General features: G+C 34.7%; 1 non-coding gene across 1 annotated transcript; it reads left to right on the forward strand.

The window, feature by feature from the left end:
• Positions 1-13,382: 13,382 nt before the first annotated feature.
• LOC147070512 (U5 spliceosomal RNA) lies at positions 13,383-13,499 on the forward strand. The gene has a single exon (XR_015071055.1). It is a non-coding gene; the product is annotated as a U5 spliceosomal RNA (small nuclear RNA).
• Positions 13,500-27,338: the final 13,839 nt, after the last annotated feature.

Raw genomic sequence — 27,338 nt, forward strand, 5'->3', positions numbered from 1 at the left:
AAAATAGTAAAATAACAATAAAAAATAATTTTAGTATTCTCCAATAAAAAAATTTAAAACTACTAGTCAGCGAAATTTTGATAGAATTCAACATGGCGAGATTGAAGGTATTGGCACATGTCTATCACATCATTCTTTTTTTTCTTGTGTCTTAAATGTCAAAATACGTTTACCACTGTTCTACTCATTTCATCTTGCTCTTGTTTCCCTGGAAGTAGTGATGCTCCCCTTTTGGAAATATATGGTTTTCCGGCATCTTTCAGTTTTGCCTTTTGACATCACTCCAATTTAATTTTCGATGGTAATCTTCATTTCTCTGCATTTATTTAATTGATTTATGCCACTAGATGACAAGCTCACACCACTAACATTCGCTATCATCGTTCTTGGATGAAGCAGTTTTCAAAACCTTATAGCACCGTCTAGGAGTGAAGGATAAACCTTCAGCATCTACTTATCATTGTTCTATACCTAACTCAATAATATGAGAGGGGTGCTTTCATTAATGTATAGTTGTTAAGATATTTTTACACGGATAGCAGTAGTTGTATCGATAGCTTAATCGGTAAAGCTCATCACCCCGATTGCGATATGTACCTACCTACGTAGTTTCAAGTTCCATTCGGTACATACCTACATGATATTGGATAAATAGCTAACGTTTGCAATAGTTTTTTGTCCACATATGCAATTTTTGCGATTCAAACCATCCAGCACACGCACCAGTTTTAAATGGTCATTCGTCCAGGTGAGCGCTTACTCTTTTTATGGCCACCAGGTTGTAAGAAAAAACGGCACATAAGATAGGTCTTCGGGCGAGAAAATCTAATCATTAGTCGATAACTGAAAGAACCAGTAAACTTAATTTAACCACGATTCCATTTCATTGTGTAGGTATTTAGTGTAAAGAACGGAAGTGAGGTTCGAAGAATGTGTACGTGGAAAAGCAACCGGATTTGTGTTTCCGCAGATCGCCGCTCAGTCGACGACAAACATCATAATAATATGGAAAGCATATTGTAGCAATCAGAACTAATTAATTTAACGAATGCCTATGGTTGGCGACTTGTTCGCGAGGGGGGGGAAATGCGGCGGCGACGAGTGGTCAAGCTAATGCAATTAACTTAATTAATCGAAATTTTGTAAGTACCAATGTATTTATTGCATGGAGCGGCGGTCACAGAGAAAATACAAAATCAGGCACTACATATGGGCGAAATATTTAACGTGCCCACCGTATGGAATATATCATATTATAATAATATTTTTACGTTTATTGAATACAAAGAGAACTGTGATTGTTATATAGATAAGACTCAAGTTAAGGGAGAGTGTAATAGGTAGAGACATCTACTGCCAGAATTACGTAACATCCAATTAAACTATTATACAATTACATTTGGCACAAAATAACTAGATGAAAGAATAATATAAATCGTTTTATAAAGTCAAAGTGTCAAAGAAGCGCCAGCATCTGGGGTAGTATTAATAATTATTATGCCAGACAAATTTAATTTGAATCACTGTATAAATTAGTAACTCCATTGATAAATATATAATAACTATCCATAAATTTTATTTTAACACCGTCACCCCATTAGATCTAAATATAAAGAAATTTAAGATTAAAATATTAGTATTTTATTAACTGAACTTACTGCAAAAAATAATTTAGTGCCCAATCAGCGATATCTAGTGGGGGTAGGCAGACCATGCGTTGCATAGAGCGGCACATTATAAAGGGCGGCGAATGTAAGAACGAATACAAATATTACGCGGTTTTCAATTTACTAATTGGTAAACGTGGAACTACCGCATCATTGGAAAGTACTTATTGACATTTCAGTTTAAAAAATAATGGAAGCACAAAAATCCTGGCAACATAACTATTATTGTATTGTAATACCCACTGCAATATGTTTTACTGTCGGTTTATCACACAGGCAAATTTTTACAAGGGTGCCTCCAAACATGTCAGTGCCACAAACCTTCGCCTACGCTCTACATAAAACCACCACTGTTTAAGTTAGTTTAAGAGTAGGTTTCGTGGAACTGCAAATAAAAATAAAATAAAAAATGCAGAATAAAAAGGATTTCAAGTTATACACATTTATATTTTTTATAAAAATCGATGTTTTTTAAAATAGATAAAGGTGTTTTTTTTAGAGGTATAGAACTTTGAAATGGAATAAAACAAAGATGACTTTTTATATTGACATGAAATTTACTTTATTCGAAAGATGCTCTTCTGGCATTATAATTTAAATATGACTTCTGGCATATGACCGCCACGGCTGGCTCGGACGTAGTCTAATCTGGAGGTCCAATTTTCGATGACTTTTTCCAACATTTGTGGCCGTATATCGGCAATAACGTGGCGAATGTTGTCCTCCAAGTGGTCAATCGTTTCGGACTTATCGGCGTAGACTAGCGACTTCACATATCCCCACAGAAAATAGTCAAGCGGCGTTAAATCGCACGATCTTGGAGGCCAATTCACGGGTCCGAAACGTGAAACTATGCGGTTACCAAACGTTTCCTTCAATAAATCAATTGTGGCACGAGCTGTGTGACATGTTGCGCCGTCTTGTTGAAACCACAGCTCCTGCACATCATGGTTGTTCAATTGATGAACGAAAAAGTCAGTAATCATGGCTCTATAGCGGTCACCATTGACTGTAACGTTCTGGCCAGCATCGTTTTTAAAGAAGTACGGACCAATTATTCCACCAGCCCATAATGCTCACCAAACAGTAAATTTTTCTGGATGTAACGGTGTCTCAACATACACCTGAGGATTATCATCACTCCAAATACGGCAGTTTTGTTTATTGACGTATCCATTCAACCAAAAGTGAGCTTCATCGCTAAACAAAATTTGCTTATGAAAATCGGGATCAACGGCAATCTTGTTTTAAAATAAATTTTCACAATTTGGAAGCGTTGTTCAGGCGTCAGTCTATTCATGTTGAAATGCCAAACCAAACTAAACATAAATCACTTAACAGCTGACAAAATGGCCGCCAATTAAAAAAGTGCTGCCAGCTTATACCTCTAAAAAAAACACCCATTATAAGTAAAAAATATTAAAACTATGAATTAGTCAAAAATCTCTTAGGTGATGCTTAGAAAACTTAATAAACTAAATTTTAATAATAAATATGACCATAAAATATGTGTAATAATAGGGTGCGGTCCGATTCAACAAATTCACATTTTATTACATTTTTTACAATTGTAAGTTTATCTTTGACTTAAAATAAAAAATATTTTCTTTTTAATGTTTTTAGATACGTATTTATTAATTAATACAGTTGAAATTGTAAATTATCAAAATTGCAAGCTTCGTATTTTTCCGCTAGGTGCCGCTTTAAAAAAGGCTCAGTAAAGGCTTCACCTTCGAATTTTCAGATAATTTGTAACTAAAAATGTAAGGGGCGGCATTCTAAATACTTTCATTCAAAAGCATAATACAGTCCAATTTTGAGTAGGGTTATTTTTTTGTGACAAAAGTCAAAAAGTTACCATACCTAATAATTATATTATTACTATTACAATATTATAATTTATAACAGGGGAGGGCAAACTGTGGCCCGCGGGCCGCATGTGGCCCGCCGGGTATTTTTTTGCGGCCCGCCATCATTAATTGTACTTCTGATTACGAATAACTTTTTTTATATTTTTTAAAAAAATATTGACAATAGATTAAAATTTGAAGAATTTGTTGTTTCGTTAATGTATTTTCTCAGTACGTCTTCCTTGCGTCTCGTCTCACACTATGTAACCACTATTTTCTATGTTGAACATCGTGACACATTTAAATACTTTTTTTTATTATTACTTTTTAACTCTGCGTTGCAAGGAAAAAAATATATGCCCACGATATGGTGAAGAGTTTGAATGGATTTCAATTAAAACTCAAGTTGTTCCTTCGACAAATATCGAATAAGAACGTGGACCACTTTCCAACTTTGAAGTTGCTGAATATACCAGAATATAAATTTGAAGAATATGGTAAAATTATTAAAGCTCTGAATGACGATTTTTTACAAAGATTTGGTGACTTCCGAAAAATTGAGACAAGTTTAGCAACAGTACGCGATCCATTTTCAATAGATATTGATAGTGTACTGACAGAGCTACAACTTGAGATTATTGGTCTGCAGTGTGACACTTATTTAAGATAATTGCATCGTCGCGAAGATATATCCAAATTTTACAATGGCCTTAATTCAGACAAATTCGAACAACTTAAAGATTATGCAAGAAAAATGTTCGTTGTTTTTGGATCAACCTATATATGTGAACAAACATTTTTGATCATGAACCTCAATAAAAATTCTTTACGATCAAATATCTCCGATGCCCATTTACAAGCAGTTTTGAAAATATCAACCACAAAATTAACACCTGAATTTGAAAAAATGTACAACACTTTCATTCTTCTCGTTATTTTTTTTGTAATGTTTATTTTTCGTGATAATAAATAGTGTATATCTAAAAATGGTATTTTACTTGCGGCCCGCCGCTCATTTTGAATTCTTGAATTTGGCCCTCCATCCAAAAAGTTTGCCCGCCCCTGATTTATAACATCATTATTATAATATTTTTTTGACTCGATAAAGTATCCTAGCGCTATCTATGTGTTGAATTAAAAATCTCAAACGCTCTTGTTAGAAATTCGATAATGTTACAATAGTGACATCTGTGAACTGAATAATATATTCATAATATTATTATCATAGCGTTTGGTATAACAATTATTATTTTTTATATACTATTAATTATTATAGATCTCAAGTCATTTAATTTTATGTATTTTTATAATACTTTATAATTATTCAATATTTATTTGTAATTATTGACATATTGTAACATTATTATTACAAAAATGTTAACCTCGCCAATTTCGCTGATGTAAATTAATATTAATTATTACATTTAGTTAGGTAAACAATAAAGCATAGCACTTTTATTATGGATAAAATAATATATGATTATAAAACATACATACACATAATACCTATTATAATTATTCGGGCATATCGTCGCATTGCGACTGGTGCCGCCACCAGTAGAACCTAGTGGTAAAATACAAAGCTTGCAATTTGAGACATTTTTTGATACGAGGTGGGTCAATAATTCCTTAGAAAAAAGCATTAAAACAGTTTTTATTTTTGTATTTTTTTTTTATTTCTCAACATAATCTCCTTGGAGCTCAATACACTTGGTTAGACGTTTCTCAATTTTTTTTAAACCGTCAGAAAAATAAGTTTTCGGAAGGTCCTCAAAATAAGCATATGTCCGATCGATGACTTCTTCATTTGAAAAAAAACGTTGTCCACTTAGCCATTTTTTTAAGTTTGGGAAAAGGAAAAAGTCACTGGGGGCTAAATCTGGCGAATACGGTGGGTGGTCGACCAATTCGAACTTCAATTCTTCAATTTTAGCCATTGATCGTAAACATGTGTGAACACGGGCATTGTCCTGATGAAAGAAGATTTTTTTCCTGTTTAAATGAGGCCGTTTTTCTTCAATTTCGTTTTTTAGCTGGTCCAATAAAGAAGCATAATAATCCCCTGTTATTGTTTTTCCTTTTTCCAAATAGTCAACGAAAATAATTCCACGTGCATCCCAAAATACAGTAGCCATAACCTTACCAGCTGATTTTAAGGTTTTCGCCTTCTTTGGACATGGTTCGCCTTTCGCAATCCACTGCTTTGACTGTTCTTTCGTCTCGGGAGTATAGTGGTGTATCCATGTTTCATCTACAGTCACAAAGCGACGAAAAAATTCATCCGGATTGCGTTGCATGAGCGACAACAGGGCTTTAGAGGCCACCACCCTATTGCGTTTATTGTCGACTGTGAGCAAACGCGGCACCCATCTTGCAGAAACTTTTTTCATGCCCAATTTGTCATGTAAAATAGAAATGACGCTACCTTTTGAGATCCCTGTAACCTCAATTATCTCACTCAACTTTAATCTTCGGTCACTTAACACCATATCGTGGATTTTATTGATCATTTCTGGTGTAGTCACTTCTACAGGACGTCCTGAGCGTGGTTCATCCTTTGTTGATGTACGACCACGTTTAAATTCATTTAACCAGTTATAAATAGTTGCAAGTGAAGGAGCAGATATGCCGTGAACTAAATCCAACTCATTTTTTATTTCCTTTGCTGTTAACCCTTTTATATTAAAATGTTTAATAACAGCTCTAAACTCAATTTTCTCCATTTTTGTAAACAAGCAAATTTTTTTTTTAAATGTACGAAAATAAAAAACAACAACCCGACCAATCTGATTGAAACTTCGCAGCATACTGAATCGGTAGTGCCGCTGCATGAAAACAAACCGCTTACAGTACTAGTCGCGCCACCTGTCGGCTTTTCTAAGGACTTATTGACCCACCCTCGTAATAATTTACATTATAAATGTTTTAAGATACGAACATATGTATATGTATCTAATAACAATAAAAGTACAAATATATTTTTATTGTATTTAGTATCTACTTCTTACTATCTACATTTCTCTTCTTCTTCTTCGGCCATGTCCGCCTCTTAGTTGGAGCATATGGACACCATGAGGCGCCTCCAATAATCCCTGTCCATTTTTAGGAGGTACCTTCAGTATAATTTTCAAATGAAATACCATTTTTGCTCCTAAGCTAAGCAAATGGTCTCCTACAGAGTGCATATTATAAAAGACTCATTACGAGAAATATTTTACGGCATTTGGCCAATATAATGGAATCTTGGAAAAACAATGCGTAATATTTTTACTGCAATAATCTAAATCTAAAATATGTACCTACGAAAAAATAAAACTATCTTCATGTCAATGTAATCAGTATCACGTCAAACTGGATAAAAATTCGGCCCAATGAAAAAACCATGACGCCATCGTACTACTTACAAAAATAAATTAGACATCCCAGGTGGGTTTCATGACTATAATGATGTATTTCATAATTTTATTAAAATCTGCCACTATTGATTAGGATGTCAAACGATTTCGAAGTTCTGGCGAGGCAGCTGGTTGTGATAGTTTCAATTAGCTAGGGTAATTTTTCGAAATGAACCCAACTCCCATACCATTTTCCTCTGCAAGGAAAGATCAATATACGTAGCAGAAGAACACTTTGTGGTTTAAAATACCATAGGCAGATCCGAGGGGGTTGGCGCTAATGGTCTCCAAACTCCGATACCCCATAGCAGAAGAAAAATAAACTTTTGTCTATTAAAATATTGTGTTGTTTCTGAGCAAAATTTGGAGTTTCATTTATTAAATTTCTTGAAATGAAAACTGGCACTTGAGATTGTCTTGCTACGTTAGCTTATATACCGAATGTATTTCCACTATATCTTGACCCATGCTTATCTCCCAGTCATCGGTGTAATAATATATTAATGTTCTGTTCATAAAGTTATCTTGCACTGGATATGCACCGAAGTTGCACTTGGTATTAGTCCATAGCAAAAGTCGGCACGGTAGAGAAGACAAAGATTTCAAGTCACTATGCTATGCCTACTCACTTACGCTCTTTGGCACCTGAGCCGATCGTGTACAGGTAAATGCAAATTGCAATCTTGAGTGGGTATTTATTGTATTCGAGGAAAGAAAGTGGCTGAACGTACCTGTAAACCTGTGCAGAATATAATCACGACCATATGGTATGAAACACCTCATTATTTCGCGACTTTTACAAATATTTTGTGCAATAATATTAATGAAACACTTCCTAATTGAAGTGAAGACAGTCTGCAATATTTAAAAAAAAATAGTGATAGTTATGGATTTCCCCAGTTTGATAACGACCGGGATCAGGACTGGTTTCATACGGACAGCTACAACCGCTGCATTATAGTAACCCATATTTATAGAAAATCATACAATGATTAACATATTATTACCTAATACAATACCCAAGTATTTAAATTAATCAATACTAAAAATAAAGATAAGCATTTATGATATGGTCCCAATATTTAAGGTCGATTTGATATAAGTAAATAAAAAGGATTTCAAGTTATACACATGTATATTTTTATAAAAATCGATGTTTTTTCAATAAATATGTACTATTAAAACTATGAACTAGTCAAAAATCTTTCCGAGGAAAAATTGAAAACTTAATAAACTAAATTTTAATAATAAATATGACCATAAAATATAATGTAATAATAAGATGCGGTCCTGCGACAAATTCACATTTTATAACATTTTTTTACAATTATTGTAAGTTTATCTTTGACTTAAAACATAAAATATATTTTTGTAATGTTGTCAGATATCTACATAGTTATTAATTAATACAGTTGAAAGTGTAAATTATCAAAAAAATCTCAAATTGCAAACTTCATATATTACCGCTAGGTAGGTAGAAGCATCCCTCTTAAATGGTTAATTATTTTCATCTAGTTTAGCTGTAGCACACTCATACAAAGCTTATAAAAATAGTAACTCCTCTAAAGCAGCGCTGTCCAACTGACGGCCCGCGAGCTGTGCAGCAAATTTTTCAGCAAACACTGGGGATTAAAACTTTGTCAGAATTAAAATTTGACGTGAAATTTCCGGCGAAAGAAAATATAAAATTGTGTTCAGAATTAAATTATTAAAATATGAATTTGCAGGAAAATAATTTATTTCATTTTGAATCTTGCAAATAGTTCTATCAAGAAATGAAGGAATGTAATATAGAAGTGAATTTCGTTTTTTTTTACCTAAATTAGAACCCTGATTGAAGATTTTAATACAAGATTTTCTCAATTTGATGTCCTTAAGCTGAGTATTAATTTATTCATTGATCCATTCAATATCGATATTAGCTCTGTTGACCCTAAATCCTAAAACGTAATTAATTTATGATGAATAAAAAATTTTACAAAAAAAAATAAATAACTTAATAATATTATTGTTTTTATTATTTCTAGTTGTGTTTTTTTTTTAACTGATATTAACTGACTTCATTTATCTATCCTCTTTGGCCCCGAAATGTTTGCTAAAGAAAAAATGGCCCGCGGCCTAAAAGAAGTTGGACAGCGCTGGACTAAAGCACAGGTATGTTGACTATTTCTTGAAAATCGCACAAGTTTAGTGTGAACTTACTACTTATGGGAAGTTCGTGAATAGTGCGGGACTGTGACCATTAAATTCGCGCGGCATAGTTCCGCACAAATTACAAGATTTTACGATAATGTGGGAAATTTTGCGTTCGCGCCATGTTCCGAAGGGCAAAACATGCAAACTTGCAAAGTACTCGACGATAAAGCCAAATGTTATTAAGTGCTTACGTTTTAATTAATGCCAGAGTGCGCACTGTTTGACGCTGACTTTACAACTTGCTTACTGAAATGTACCTACCATGTTTCAATTCGCGCTACCGTAAAGCCGAATTTATTCCGATTAACTACCTACCTAACTATCCATATGTAATCCTTAAAATGATATAAATTAGTATCGAAAACGACTCATTGAGGTCGTTAAGCTTTTACTGACCACAAAATCGACTTTACTCTAGACCATGGTTTCCCAAACTATGGGTCGCGAGCGAATATTGAGTGGGCCTTCGCCACTGTATACATGAATTTAAAAAAATAGGAAGTGATAAATTTGATATTTCATTCCGCTATTTATAATTCCTAAAAATTTAAATAAACTTAAGTTACGGAAAATATTGTGATAAAATAATAATAATTTGAATTGCCAATGCACTACAGATGTTTTGGGGAAGAGATGATAAAGTTTGATTCGTTGCGTTGGATTAAATTTGTAACCCATTTCAAGACGACTTACTAACTAGTATGTCAACAAAAGCAAGTGAAGAACTCATTGATTTATCAGAAGATATGTCACTGAAAAAGAGTTTTAATCGCAAACAGTTAACGAAATTCTGGCTCTCAGTTGCTGATAATTATCCTTGCCTGTTCGATGAAGCTATGAAAGTCCTCCTCCTCTTTACTACCTCATATCTATGTGAGGTCGGATTTTCGGCTATGGTTAACATTAAAACTAAATACCGAAATAAATTAGATATATCAAACTCACTGCGATTAAAAGTAACTAAAGTTGAAGTTGATGCTGTAATGAAGAAAAATAAGAAAAAAATACATCCTTCCCAATGAAATAATTTTGTAAAAAACCTTGCAGGTGTAGGTATGTAAGTAATATTTTTTTTTAAATTTAAATTGTGTTCCTTATTTCAACAGTCTTTCATTCATATTGGTATATTTTTTAATATTTTTTTTATTTCAATTAGAACAAATAAGACAGCATTAAGTAGTTCCACGACTCGCCACTAGGGAATCTGAGCATTACCAATATTTATGCCCTCTTTTCTCTAAGACAGCTAAGAGGTGGGTCCCAAGATTAGAAATTTTTGTTAGATGGGTCGGAGCCCAGTCAACTTTGGGAACCACTGCTCTAGACCTAGACCTAGAGTCCAGTGTCTGTTTCTGTATAGTTATTGAGCAGGTTCTAGGGTAGTTTATTTTTTTATGAAATGACATCACTATTCATTCTGCTAACTACTAGGTATCAAAATTTCAGTAAGATCCATTATACTACTGGATGAATCATATGCTTCTTAAAATGACGCCCGATTTTCAGCGAGTCGGCCTTTGTTAAAACTTACTGGGTAAGCCCGGTCTAGCTTGCATCTTACTCTAACTAATAGTCAGCGCATGACGACTTGCTCTGTCAGTTTTGCTTTGCAGCACCCTTAGGTTCACTATTCCAAGAACGCAAATTTAGTTTTACAGCCAGGGCAATACGGGTGAAATTCGGGAATCCATGTTAATGGTCTTAACGCATTATACCTACAAGGAAATATTATAAGACGATATTCGTTTGTGGTACATTTTTAAAATGACACTTGTATGGGAACTGCTCATCTAGTAGTATATCAATGGTAAGATCACATAATTTACATTTGACAGCCATCTGAACCGTGGGGACGGGGGAGTTGTTATTACAAAAATGTCAACCTTGCGGAAATGGACCAACTCCCATTTGTGTAGGTATGCCCGCCCGCAAGGAGATATCAATATACGTAGCAGAAGAACATTTCGTGGTTTAAAAATCGATAAGCAGGTCCGAGGGGGTTGGTGCTAATGGTCTCTAAACTCCGATACCCCATGGCAGAAGAAAAATAAACTTTTGTCAAATAGATTAAGTATAATATTGTATTGTTTCTGAGCAAAATTTGGAGTTTCATTTATTGAATTTCTTGAAATAAAAACTGGCACTTGAGATTGTCCTGCTACGTTAGTTTATATACCGAATATATTTCCACTGTATTTGACCCATCCTTATCTCCCAGTCATCGCTGTAATAATATATCAATGTTCTGTTCATAAAGTTATCTTGCACTGGATATGCACCGAAGTTGCTTGTAGTTAATTTTTTTTATGAAATTACATCACTATTCATTCTGGCAACTACTAGGTATCAAAATTTCAGTATGATTCAACGCATAATTTACATCTTGACAGCCATATGAACCGTAGGTACACTCACATTTATCGCAGCAATGGGAAAAAACACAAGTTCAGTGTCGTTATATATTATTTTTTACTTCGTGTAGATCAAAGTCGCAATGGCTGAGGTTCACACGGAGAGTGTGCAAGATTTGACAAGGTATATTTACATAAGTTTAAAGGTGGCCAATTAAGGTCACCACGGATGAAATTGTTGAAAAATCCATGGTATTGCCACGGAAAACTGCCGAGTGTATATACGCGAGATTTCCTATACTTGCAACAAAAGCGTTCTGCGCGATAACTGATTGGTTCCGGGATTGTTGACAAACGACCAAAAACGCATTCGAATGGATATTTCGGAGCTGATTTGGCTATATACAAATGCAATCCTAGAAGTCAAGTTCAATAATTACAAGATAAAAAGAACTTTTTATATACTTACGTTTTTAAATTTTCTGTTGAATTATTATGCTCAATATGCTCAAACTTGTACTTGATATGAAGTAAATAAGAAACAAACAAACAAATATAGAATACTGAAATGTCATTTTGACATTTCATTTTGATTTCCATAGTAAGGCACGTATATATTAATAATTTAGTTGCTAGACCACACACACAGGATTTTTCTGAAATAACTTTCCATACAAAACAGAATTAACTGAAAATGAATTCAATTCTGCTTAAAGATGGCTAAAAGTATTAAAAGAATGCATTGGCATCGTGTTCTGATATATTCTAAAAGTTTCAAATGTCTAGCTAGTCGGGAAGTTAGTTAAAAATCGATTGCAAGATTTGTACTGGACCACTGTACATGAAACAACCACCGGACAAACAAGAATACGAGCTAATAAAAACGTTGTAAAAATGGGTGACTGACAATTATTGAGCGAACAAGTAAAACGAAGTTATATTTAAATTCCAGGATTCTACCATTTCATTCATTTTCTTCAGGCTTAGGGATACGCTCCAACTTCTGTTGTCAAACGTTAGTACTATGTAGTGCAAAACGAGGTGGTCAATACGCAATAATTAGTATTTATACTATGTTGTCATAGCAAAAGTTATTAATTTTATTTTTAAAAATGTAAAAATAGTTTTATTAAATTAATGACTTGTGAATACACCAGAGCGTGGAATTGGCAGGGGGGTCAAAAGTTACGATAACTACGATGAATTTAAAAAATATTATTCAATACAACATAAATAAATAAATTCTAAAATAAATTGTATGTCTTATCAACAAAAGTGTAGAAGAATATTATTATTTATAATCAGACAGGTACCTACATAAATATAAACAAACAAGACATAGGTACAATATAGAGATAATAAAGTCACAATATCGGTAGGTACGTAATGTGGTGAATTATTAAGCCTAGTCCCAGATAAACGTGATGTTTTCCATTCTCGCCGGAAAACCAAAATACATAAAAATGTATTATATCAGAACAATGAAAATAGTATTGATATAACTTTTGAACAATTGTATACATACAAATACAATGTTCAATGTTTTCCGTATCATCGATAAATAAAATAATAATCATCGATATAATAAAAGAATGATGTCACAAACAAAACAGGTTCGAAGCCTCGCTAACAGTCATACAAAGAATGCGCGCCGCGATGCCGATAATCAGAATATTATTGTTATTATAAATCAATTATTTTTGGAAAATAATATTTGTATGGATAGTATGAATAGCGTGGGTATAATTCAGAGAAAATGTTATTATGAAAATAGAGCGATGTAAAATATATTTTGTTTCTTGTAAAGCAAAAATATTTTTCTTAATACATTATTTCGACGATAGATGGCTGTACTGCAAAGCAACGAATTCGTACCTGAAATGCCGACTTGATGTCATTACTTTTCGGCATTTTCTATTTTCGGTACTCTGGTTTCCCTTCAATACGTATAAATCTTTCGCCTTTTACTAAAGATTTCCGTGGAGGGGAGCACTCAAATGAGTCTATAACCAATTTTTCGAATCCTGCCTCTGGCAGGAACTAAAATTCAAAGTTACATCGTTTGCGATCGCCAGCAAAGCGCACTCGGCACTATAGAGCACTACTAAAAGCATATTTTACTAAAATAAATATTACGCTGCTGTCACTCGCACTACCTGTAATTTTGGTCTAAAGCCGATATAATATAGTACAAAGGCGTAAAAGTTATAGTATTAGCTATGGGAAATGAGTCACTTAATGAGGACTCCGACCGAATAGGTTAATTACGGATAGTGATTTGTTCGGACAGATTAGGTCAATTGTGTCTTTTGTTGCTGTAATAAAATGTATAGTACCTACTAGCGCGTACGAATTACGGAATCTCGTCGCAACCCCACACGTTTCTTCCAATACTGCGCGCGCACTCTCGCGAATCTCGTTCGCCTCGAACGACATATTCCGTTCGCCGGGCAGCGTATCCTTCGCACCCACGTTTCTTCCTATACTGCGCGCGCACTCTCGCGAATCTCGTTCGCCTCGAACGACATATTCCGTTCGCCGGGCAGCGTATCCTTCGCACCCACGTTTCTTCCTATACTGCGCGCGCACTCTCGCGAATCTCGTTCGCCTCGAACGATATATTCCGTTCGCCGGGCAGCGTATCCTTCGCACCCACGTTTCTTCCTATACTGCGCGCGCACTCTCGCGAATCTCGTTCGCCTCGAACGATATATTCCGTTCGCCGGGCAGCGTATCCTTCGCACCCACGTTTCTTCCTATACTGCGCGCGCACTCTCGCGAATCTCGTTCGCCTCGAACGATATATTCCGTTCGCCGGGAAGCGTATCCTTCGCACCCACGTTTCTTCCTATACTGCGCGCGCACTCTCGCGAATCTCGTTCGCCTCGAACGACATAAGCGCCACGTGACTCGGGACCGATTTGTTCGCTGGCTAAAGATTAGTTTTAAAAGATACGTTCGTTCGAGAACGACGCATGTCTATATAGTATAGTATTCTGAAAAATATATAGTACAGGAACATTTTTCATCTTGAATTCTTTAAAATTATATAGTATATTTGGCGTAAAATTATAGTACGGTTGTCATCAGTGTCTGTTGGTGATATTTTTTTCAGAACGGTTCGATTAGCACACGACTAAGAGTCCGCGTACCAACTTTACTGGCAACCAGAAAGATTTTGAAATTCGGAAATGCTCCTACCTACATTACAGATTCAATTTCAATTAAAAAAAAATGTTTAAAATGGTCGAAACGAAACAGATTTGCCGGTATACTTTTTTGGGACAAGAAACAACCAGCGCTCGAAAGTTTTCTGTAGATAATATTTACATAGTTCAGTGTTGCCAACCGTACTATAATTATAGTTTTATTTGTACTATAATTTTGGTCAGCGTATGTACGATATAACAGGTATAAACGCCAAAAATACTACAATTTTGAATATCGGAAAAAATACTAAAATTTCGGTATTTCCATTCGATAAATTGGTGCAAAGTACTATTATATTTCGCAATATAAGAAGATTTGGAGAACTTAGAAAAATAGCTCGAAAAACGTAAAAAAAAACCCTTGACCGGTTTAAAAGGAAATTTCTTGAATTCTTCGGTAAGCATTTTTGGTCGGAACAGGTACCTACCTAAATAAAAAGGGGTCTCGGAGCGCGATGCTCAATCGTCTGTCATAATTACAACAAAATTACAACAAAACACTATCCAGAAAGCCTTTCATAGTCTATGGTCCACCAAATCTGCAATAGCTTCGTTCTGTTTTTCTATTGAAAATATTACCATATATAAAAATTCTCTTTTTCATAATTTAGGTAAATTATTTTGTAATTGTTAAACGATGACAAAAATATGAAAAATATACAAAATAAATTCAATAACTATAAATACACAATTAATATTTAACTAAAATGATTAAATGTCTCCGCAATTAGTGAATAATATAAGTTATTTGTTGACCCATGTTTTTCCCGATACGGTAACACTTGCCGTTGAAATGTCAGATTTTGTCATTTACAATTATTACAAATATGAATAATTATATAGAGTGATTAAAACTAATATTACCACGTTGGTGTGTAGGTAACTAAGTACTTATATATTTTAACTACCTATCTATTGGTTTAATATTACATAAATATCTAAATCCGAACAAGAAAAGTTAATTCATAATTCATTGACACTGACATTTCAATTCGATAATCGGTTTTACTAAATTAAGACATGTACAGAATCAAGAAAGTAAAGGAAAATATGTCGTATTAAATGTCACGGATATTTAATAGTTGTTCAATACCCATATTGAGATCAATTGTTAAATGAATTTGAGTGTATTGGCCGTTTTAAAGACACGTAAATTTATTTTGACAGCAGCTGTCAGTGGTAAATGGAAATACAGAAGGGGGGCAAGGGGGCGAGTTCATAACAAAAGTAGTGTATGGTTAAGGATTCCTTATCTCTATAATCTATAGTTAACAGATGGATTTCGGCTATTTACCAATTTTACTGTAAGTTTGTGGTAAGTACGAATTGAGCATTACGCCCTCGGAGTTTCTCAAATTTTCCGTTATTTTTTTCTGAGAAACAAAAAACCTATGCATACATTTTAAACAGATGACAACGCGTACTATATTTTTTCCCCAAATACTATAATTTTGGGGGCTCTGTACTATAATTCCATTTTGAAAAGATGGCCTCACTGATTAATTATCAACTTTTATGGTATTTCATAAAAATAAGTGTTAGATTTTCTATTATATGGCCTATCTAGCTCAGACGGTCAAATTATTTTTTCCACGAGACGGAGCGATAATTTAACCGATTTCACGAACAGGAACGGCGCCCCAATGCGCTCCGGTCATTTCGAGCCCTGAACCTATAAATTCCGAAATTTACAAAAAAACCCCTCGGCCCTCGACTTTGATTTGAAACGGAATTTCTCAAATTCCCTGTTCTATTTTGTGTGAGTAATAAAAACTTCTATAATATTGTATTTCTTTCTTCTTTCGACCATGTCCGATCCCAATAGGATCATATGGGCCTCCACCAATGACATATTAAATGGACAACTCACTTCATACCGGCGCGCACGAGAAATTGTGCATGAAAGTCATTCACAGATGTATAGGTAGATGTCACGTGACCATATGACGTTTCCATTTCCATTATGCACAAGCTTCGAGAATTTATAGTAATATAACCTTTATTGTAATGGCGTATTAGTGTCATGACTCATTGCGTTAGAAACAGATTCTCGGTTACTTACGACTTCTCGGAGATTAGACGCAAGTGAGCCAGCGCATCACAGGCGACTGTCCAATGGTTTCTGTCATTCAATTGCATTGAATAAACATTATCTTAAAATGGCATTTTATAAATAATAAATAATACTAACACATGAAAAGTGATATCCCATCTTTCTTGGAGTGTTTAGTAGATTTTTTTTTACAATTTTTAACTAGGCACATTGGCATTTTGTAACACAATAATAACGGTAGAGTCGTAACCTGGAAGTCAGAAATTTTGTATGGGCAGACCCAGCGGTGTCGCCAGACCGCTTGCAAGCAGAATGTTCATTTGAGCGTAGGATACCGATATTAAAATATGAATTTCGCCATCCGGCAGACCCGACACAAAGTGAGTGTCATTTTATTTTCTAGATGCTTCGTCCATATTAATGTCATTGGCCTCCACAGAGTAGAGGTTTGTATTGACAGTTTTTTTTTACGAGAAATGGATGTCAGCCACTTGCTCAACCCATTAGGTCCATACCCTGACACACACAAATTGAAAAACAATATGTGTACTTACAATATGTGTACACAGGATTCGAACCTGGGACCCACGACGTTATAGTATGACGCTTACGCCGCGCGGCCACCGTGGGCGTATTGTATACCTATAGGTACTTCACTTGTTGGACGCGGAGCACTTAATTACTATTTAAATACCGCATTTAAATAACACGCCAATTATATTGAATGGCCAATTAATTAGTGTACAACTGGTGTACCGTCCGCGTGGAAAGGATTTATCTTGACATCATAGATATAAAAAAGACGGCAACACAGTGTAGCCAAGTGAGGACCGAATGGCGTTTGTTCAATGGGTGCGTGCTCCTGCATGGCTGTGAGATATGGCATCTTACCGGCTTCAAATGTCTGAGAATCGATGCCTCCACCGAATCTCAGGGTATATTGGTGCGACCGCGATACAAACACTCGAGTTCGCGTGCGGACGCTGCAGCATGCAGTCCTCGGCAATTGAAGTAATCACGAAGAGACGCTTCACGTGGTTGAGACAAGTGTTCCTGATGCCGCCAGAGAATGCGATACTCCGACCCTCCCTCACAGTGCAGCGGTGCTACAAAAGTGATCTACGCGGTGCATGTCTCATGTGGCGGGAGGTGCGAGACGTGGCGATGGACCGAGGGAAGTGGCATTACTTTGTCCTTGCCCTTTACCCCAACACTGAGGTGTATCGGGGTGAACTAGGTAAGTAAATACCTACTTACTAGGGACGGTTGACATTCATTTGTTTCAATTGGAACAAACGTATGCGTCAAAAAATACTTTTTTAACATTATCAGCCAACAACCGCCCCAATTTATTGTTCCCACTCTATTTGGGTCACTCATTCTACAAAGTGGGGTTGAACAAAATACCTATGCAGGTAGATTACGTTTCATATCAAAAAGCTATCCCACGTTGAACCGGTAGCAAATACAAGGGAAAGAGGGGATAAACAGATTTTTAAAAAATCAAATCATGTGGGGAGGCCCGATTAGGTGGGGAAGATTTGTTTTTATGAAGCAGTCTTTTGGTTGTTGTTTTAGGATGTGTAAATGAGTTCTTGTTCTCCCAGCTCAGATTTTACGAAAGTTACCTTAGTTAATTTTTGAAGGGGAAAGATTTGCATATATATTTTATAGCATGGATGTTTTCTATCAAATATGAAAACCAAACAAAATAAATTTTAATAAAATAGGTTTTAAGCGTAGCAGAAACCACTGAACAATTTACTAATATCAGGAAATGCCTGAGGCCACGGAACTCATCGATTCTGGCAAACAATAATGTATAATAATTAATCACATTAATAATGGTTTCCTACATTATGTACCTAGCAGTATTTCTGAAATAATTACATGAATAAATGAAAAAGAGGATCTCTGAAAATATTTATTTATTGTTAATTGAATCGGAAATAACGAGATTTTCTATAACGAAATTCAATGGGGAAATCATCAATCACTGATCTCCAACAATAATTTCTCCACTAATCTATAATACGGTATGTACATCAGTAGTTTCCAAACTTTATGTTACTACGCCTCCCTTTTAAAAAAATCCAATCTTGCGCCCCCCCCCCCCTTATTTCATTAAATAATACAGACACCTTTTTAAATAGTCAACAATGCACCTACACAATACAAAAAATGAAAAAAAAACAAGGTTTTCCTACTTATACCTACGTATTGTATTAATTTTTAAATTAATTTGTTTTTCATGCGACGAATGTGCTTGTTTATTAGTACAATAAATTTCAATAGTAGTCAATCCAAATTCATTATCGTTCATTGACAAATGGATTCTATCACCATCCTGAAGCGGGTCCCGAGACCAATATCTTTCAACCACATATTTAAAATATTTAATAGTCTAGAAACAAATAGCGCCGCAGGCGACGTTTTTTACTATTAATAAAATAATGTGAAAAGTGCATTAGCAAATTAACCAAGAACTCAGGAAATAGATTTTTGTTTACTTCAATATATCTGGCGTAGAAATCATTTAAAAGCGGAGACATAGCGAACATATTTTTTTTGTAATTTTGATTTCCAAAGCTCCAATTTTTTATGAATGCCTTCACGTTGTCTTTTTAAACCAGTGAATGCATTAGTGGTCTTTGCATTGATTTATTCACTCAGTTTTTTTTTTAAATTTCAACCAAATAGGTTTAACAAAATTATCATTCCTAAACAATAATTTGCCTCAAATTTTATCATTATGATTTGACCCTTTTATTTAATTTTTCACGAGATAGTCAGCGCGCTCCACAATAGTATAGAAGTGAGGTATTATAAAATTAGTCTCCATATTTTCAGACAGGTTTGCAAACAACCTTTTATAGGACTGTTTTTTGTGTAGTTTATAACTAGCGGCCGTTTTATAAACTATGCATTTGGAAACTGCAAACCTGTGGCTACATTAGTTGTGTTGAAAATTTCGCGCCTCCCTTTGCAACACTCCGCGCCTCCCCAGGGAGGCGCGCCCCAGTTTGGAAATCGCTGATGTACATACTCAAGCAAACATCAATATTGAGGTTTGATAATAAATATTGAATCCCGCTTGATTTTTTCATTAATGATATATCTACTTGTTTGTTTTTTGAATGGGAATGAATGGACATTCAGATAATAATACATCAAACTGTCATAATAATAATATATACAAAGACAAAATAAATACGAAACGCAGATTGATTCAATTTTCCAAAAAATACGAGTCGATTACAAACTCTATTGAATATTTTACCCAATATAATATTTGACTACAATTAATTGTTAAATGAAAATTTAAGATGTGTGTTGACAAAATAATAATTTAAAAAGGTGCTACGGGCATGATGACGGGTATTATTAATGTACCAAATATGGTTACATGTAAATTTTAAGTAAAACAATTCACCGTGGCATAGTTCGCCGTGAGCTTTCTATCGGAAAGAGATGACCGGATACTATACGGATACGGTCTCAAATTTTATCAGGTTCAATATGATCCTTCATAGCTGATTTTGGCAAAATTCATGAATTCAAATTTCACCGTGGCATAGTTCGCCGTGAGCTTTCTATCGGAAAGAGATGACCGGATACTATACGGATACGGACTCAAAATTTATCAGGTTCAATATGATCCTTCATAGCTGATTTTGGCAAAATTCATGAATTCAAGAATGGAAACCTAACAAATAATCCAATATATCGGCTATTTTCATAATTTGTTTGCTGCTGGCTTCCTGTAAAGTGTTTAAACCGACGAGAACCGTGTTTTATTAAATGAATTTTATGTCAGTAGGTACTATACGATCCAAAGAGGTTGGACGGTCTTTAATACAATACGGATACAACATTTCATGGTGAAGTGAGATACGGTGAACTGCATACGATCGAGAATACTAATCCAGAATTACTGGAATAGAAAATTCAATCTAGTTCAATGTAGCCAACAACCTGCTTTTTATTTCAACATTCATTCTCGAAACAAAATACAATATGTCCACGTATTCTATAACAAATTTATTAGTGTAAGCATGTTGCTTTTTATGAATATTTAAAACGTGTTTTATACGGTGCTCGCTTGCATTGTCCATCCACCATGCGTAGTAGAGCAAAAGAGGGGGTCGGGGGGGGAGGCGATGAAACAAATCGACGACAGCTGAATTGCGTAAATTTAACTAAATTGCGTACACTTCCTATAAAAAAGCTTAAATTGTGGGGCCCGTGCGCCGCGTGCTTCCAACGTGAGGCCCCCAGCCGAGAGATCAAGCCGGGGGCAGGGGTCCAGTTTCACTTTCCAAGACGTAAGCAATAATTATTGGAGACAAAATACGATTTTCGTATTATGATCTAAATATCATATTATTATCATCACTCGGAGCATAATTTGTTTTTTTAATGTATGCTGCTGTCAATCGACTTTAATTTTCTTCGTCGTGTCAAGTCTTCAAACGCTCGAGGTTAACATGTATGTTAGCTGTAGCAGTTAGTAAAGGCAACACCATTATCCTTAGCTTCTAAGATCGATAGTCTATAATAAGGGAACACAACATTAATGAGAGATGAATTACCCTACTGCAGCGGTCAGCAAACTTATCAGTCAAGAGAGACAAATATCAACAGTACCTACAACGATTGCGATTACTTTTAAGAGCCAAATTTCTTAAACTTAATCTATATTATGTAGGTGGGTAGGCTGCTTATTAACTTAATAAACTTTAATTAAAATTTTAAGTCTTAATTAAACAATAGGTAAGTACATTGATAAAAATTAAATTGTTAATAAGGTATCCATAAAATTGAGTCGTGACAAACACTTAATGTGAACAATTCCCTTCCATCTCCTTGAAAAGTTTGGGTAAGTCAGGCTTGTATGTTGTTTTTAATTTTAGGCACGACTCCAGGTTTTCATCAATAAGACGACATATCAATTTATTCTTGATAAGGTTCATGCTTGAAAAAGATTGTTCGCATGAATATGTAGAACAGGAAAGGGAAAGAACGGCAAACGCTAGTTTTTTCAACTGATCATGTTATGATATACTCCAGATGTTAAAAATTATATGTCTTCATTCTCCATGTCTTTCAAAGTAGACTACTTGTGCTGTGAACCATATTCATATTTGTTTTTCTCCAATATGTCCATATCAGCACAGAGACGTTGAAATTTAGAGCTCCATAATTCATCATTTTTTAAATCCAGGAATTGCATTTCAAAGTTGCCAGTGTCTGTTCTGTTACCGTAGCATTAAGAGGTTTTTTTAACAAGTCGCTTTGCTGTTTCTGAATGCCTGAAACCTGTTGAAAAAAAGCTTCCATCATATTTAAAATTGATGTTTTGTAATAGCAAATGTCAATATCAGAATTATTTTCTTAGCGATGTTTCAGCAGGCTTATAAAGTGAATTGAAGATTCTCAAAAATAACATTAAATTCATTTTCAAAACGTAAACGAGTGTGGTTTCTTAATAGCGAAAATTCCGGTATTTCGAATTTTTAAAACTGGTATTTCGGTATTGATAAACACTGGAATACCGGTATTGCAAGCCATAAGTATATGTATCAGCGTGTAAAAAAAAAGTTAATATAATATTTACCTACTGGCTTTATGCCAATAATTAACAGTTAAACCCATTTCAGTAGTTACCTTTTTATTTGAAGATTAGAGTTAGGAGATAATCACAGTAATTGATGTAACTTTTGGCGTATGACCCTAGTTGGGCGTGCCTGGCATCCACACCTTGCAAGCTTATGCACATTTTTTGGCGCGGTAATGAACGGCTGGCGTTATGAAAAAATATTCGCCCGGAGAGAGAAAAGAATCCGCGCCCCCCGTCGCCAATTTTTAAGGGCAATATATATTCTGCTTTCCCATTATGCCCACCTTGCTGAATGCGGATCTGTACGCGGAAGCTGCTATAATATACTCCCTTACACGTAATAATTCCGGCACTTCTACGTAAACTACTTTAAATTAATCATATTGAAATATTCATTATTTAACTCAAAATAGACACGGAAAAAGATCTTAATGGTATGAAAAATCTGTGAGAATTTTAGTATTCATTATGCAGTTAATATAGAGCTTGAAGGGGATTGATTTGTATGTGAATGGAATCTTTAGGTGAAACATGGTAATCTCAGGTAAACCACCTAATTAACTTCGCGTTCAATAAATATGCGACTTTGCCGACTCAGGTAAGAAGCATGGACAGAAGGGAAAGAAAATAATATCATTTTAATATAGGAACTAGCTAAGTAGCAAAAATCAGCTACTGTATGTTACTACCTATATATTTTACGAGAACGGTTGCATTTTCCTTTGGGAAATTAAATTATATATACTTATTGCCAAAATTTTAATTTCAAATTTAAGTATTGATGTACTATTTCATTTGAGTCGTTTTTTTCGACTCAGGTTTCGCCTTTTGACATATTCAGGAACGAAGCACACTCACCAATGGTCACGGTGGAAACGTCGAGGAAAGAAGGAAGGTACACGTGTGAAAATCTATTACGTGGAATATACGAGTTCTAGTCCCACTCGCGCGTATGTTTCTGGTTTTTCTTAACATTATATAGGTACCTTCCTTGTCCTACAACAAAACTGATAATATAGACTGTATTATTATTTTTGTAAAATAGAATTCTACCATCTAAAATGCTAATTCAATTAACTAGTTATAAATATTATATATCATCATCATCATCAGCCGGGGTCAATCCACTGCTGGATGAAGGCCTCCCCAAGCTTCTTCCAACTCTCTCGGTCCTGTGTCGTTCGCTGCCACGTATTTCCGCCGAACTTTACCAGTTCGTCAATCCAGCGGCTTTTAGGGCGACCCTGTGGCCGTTTCGTGCCCCTTGGGTACCACTAGAAGACGGCATTTGTCCAGCGGCCGTCCTTTCGGCGAGCAATGTGTCCCAACCATCTCTATTTCAGCTGTTTCGCAACGTCTATTACATCGCGTACTCCTGTCTGCTTCCTAACCCATTCGTTTCTCTTACGGTCCTTTCGCGTGATGCCCAACATACACCTCTCCATGCCTCGCTGTGCGACTCTTAGCCTTTGGACATCTCTCGTGTTGAGGGTCCACGTCAAATATTATATATATATATAAAGTCAACCACATTAAACCGTCCTTGAATTGCTGTCAAAGATAGGTACGTAGTACAAAAAAAAAATTATCATTTTTCAACCTATTGAAATAGCCATGGGTTAGCATTGTTAGCAATATGTATATTATGCAAATCTAATATGATATCTTAAAAGTAAAAAATGGTGGTTACAAAATTATAAACCTTTTCCTAAATTAATAATAATTATGCAAATCAAGTGACAAAGATGATTTCATTCGCAAAGCAAACTTGAGAAAATTTGTCACTTTCCTGTGAGGTGTCAAATTGGACTTACCTTGAAACGCAAAAAACACACACATACAATACATAATTTGCATAACCGCTCAATCAATATTGATGTCACCACAACGCAATCAGTCAACACTCACTAATGCCTGTATTAGACTACCAAAATATTTCTTTGACATGAAGAATAATTTATAAAATATTAGACAGTATAATAATAGTCTATATTTTATAAAATGTCTTTTCTAAAAAATCTTTTATGGAAGGTAATAAATAATACAATATAACATTGGAGACTTTCACGATCACGCGGCTCTTTCTCCTTTCAGAGTCAAAATACAAAATGGAAGACTACAAGTAATTAACCAACAAAATTATTGATTAGATTTTTTTTTAAATTGGATTGTTTTAACGATAAAAGATATCAAGAAATAAATATATTATAAAAAACATTATCTGTTTAATTTTTTATTGTGAATAAAAAAGGTTCCATTAAAAAATGTTATAAATATATCGAAGTCTGGAGCCTTCACGCAAAACGCCATGATTGTCAGTGGCGAAAGGTGAACATAGGCTGTTAAGTTCAGATATAAATCGTGCATAGGTACTAAACTTTGTCAGTCAAACGCATTTGTTTTCATTCAACTAAGACTAGAATGTGTAGATAGTGATTGTTAATTTTTAAAATTCAATTAAACTCTGTCTAAAGTCTAAACCATACCATAGATAGATCATAGAAGATTCGAGGTCAAGATTAATAGTTAATTAATAAAATATTTAAAACTTACTTCATTTTATATATTTTATAATTGAGTAGCATTTTTTTTATCAATTATGGTTTGGTTTACGCATGGCTCAAAGAATTTAAAAAAAAAACTAACGGACACCAACTGTACTATGTATTCTTAATTCAACGAAAACAAATAAGTATGACTGAAAAAGTATCCACTATTTTTGTCGTATCGCCCATAGCATACCTAAATTATTATGGTTTCGTTTAGGCAGGCTGTAATTTAATTTTAAAAACTAGCCAGCACCGTCTACAAATTGTATTAATAGTACCTAAAACGAAAACAAATAAATATGACTGACAAAGTTTAGTGTGCACTGTCTATGTCGAATCTTAACAGCCTAATACACCCCTCGCCACTGATGATTGCTTAATACGTAATAATATACAATCATAAGGAATGTTTTTCAGGTAGTCATTCAATTTCTTCATTAAGGACGCTATTTCACACCATTCGATATAATTAGCATGGTATTTAAATGTGGTAATTAAAAAGTAATCTTCTAGTCAGCAGTCAATGTGATCTTGAAATGAAAATCTTACAGGATAAAAAAAACCAGAGGCCAGGACTATATTTTTCTAGAGAGTTGGAGCGGACAGGAAGTGAAGCCGGAGTACCAAAAATTTGTAGTGCTCCACTGCTCAGGATGTTTTTTTATTATCATTAAATTTTCGTCCTAAAATTCAATGAAAATATTATATTTGACACTACAAAACTGGAATTATTTGAAATACAGCAACACTACCGAGAGATATATAACCTCACTTTTTAATAATGAAAATGGCGAATAATAAGCCCTGTTTTAAAACTACAGTCGAACTTGGTTATCACGAGGAAGATGGGACTGACTGAATTTGCTCGTTATAAGCGTTACTCGTTATATCAGAGAATAGGCATTTTTAAAGGAGCTGTCACATAACACAAAAAGTCGAAAATAAAAAATCTGAAAACCATCGTAAAAATCCCCGAAATAAGCATGGCATTCATAAACTACAAAAAAACGCTGGTAGGTACTTACTGACTTCACAAACCTTAGATTTTTTACTTCTTTCAGCTATATGCGTGGATACTTTTTCAATACTGTCGGCGAAAACATCAATTAGGTAGGTACTTAGACACTTAACTATCATAACTTAACTGTCATAAAAGTAATGCGATCCCGGCGGCATCCTGTCCAGTCGGATTTTATTGCTTAGGGTCGAAATGTTTTTAAACGATCGACGCATTAACAGTTTTAAGAAAATTTTTGACGATATTTTAGCCCGGTTTATCCGAGCATAAATCATAAGCTAAAATGTCAACGAATATTTCCTCATTATATCCGAGATCTCGCTATATCCTTGATCGTAATAACCGATTATTTTTTAAATTCATTATCAATTGCATAATACCTATTAAAACTTTTTACCCAGAGTGGAACAGACCCTGGGGCAAGTATTAGGTCCCGAAGCGGAGCAACTGAAAAAAAGGTTCGCTCCAACCCTCTGGGCGATAAGGTACACATTTTTTTTTCAAAATAATACCTTTCCTTATAATATGTATGTTTCTGAAGTCGAATCCTACATTCTTAAATATTACATAGTAATTATTAATCATTGCATAAAAATAGTTTAATTTAAAACTTACGCATTTCTTTAAAAACGCTTTGGAAGAATCATGCCATCGTCTAATTTCCAGCACTTGTGATTCAATAAAGAATCCCCAACGAAGAAAATAGTCGAAGGGGCGGTAATAAGAATATAATTTAGTTTTCATTTCCGATCAGAGAAAAAGCCAGTCGGAATCAGTAACAGTAAGTGTAGCTAATTTAGTTTTCATTCCGATCACAGAGGCGAACGGGAGAGAGCTTTAACCTCTTCGTCTTCTTCGTCTTCTTCTTCTGGCGCGCGCAAATCAATACCCACTTAGAATCCGATTTCTATTTTAAACGGCCCCTCTTGCAAAGGATAACTTTGCTAAGCCCACCTTGGGAGACAGTGGCGTTGGCAGATGCCACTAGGAAAAGGGTCACGACAATAAACGAATTATTAATAAATAATTTAGAAAAACATCAGAAACATATTATTCTTCTTCTTATTGTGCCATCCCCTAGCGGAGTTCGGTCACCATCAAGGCGATCTTGTCTTTGTCGTCTGCTACCCGGAACATTTGCAGGAGCTGCACTCGTACCAATCACGGAGGTTCTTAAGCCACTAAATGCGGCGCCGTCCTCTGCTACGCTTCCCATTGATCTTTCCTTGAATGACAACTTGGGGAATGCTGTATTTTAGTCATCTCATAATGTCTCTCATTAAAAATTAATATGCAATTAATAAAATTATAATAATTACAAGATAAAAAGAACTTTTTATACACCACGTTTTTAAATTTTCTGTTGAATCATATAAACTTAACAATTCTATATATTAATAAATACTTTTTTTTATACTTGATAGAAATAC

Source organism: Rhyacophila brunnea, unplaced genomic scaffold, assembly GCF_057557595.1.
Source record: "Rhyacophila brunnea isolate RB1 unplaced genomic scaffold, BYU_Rbru_1.0 scaffold_22, whole genome shotgun sequence".
In the NCBI taxonomy this organism is placed as follows: Eukaryota; Metazoa; Arthropoda; class Insecta; order Trichoptera; family Rhyacophilidae; genus Rhyacophila; species Rhyacophila brunnea.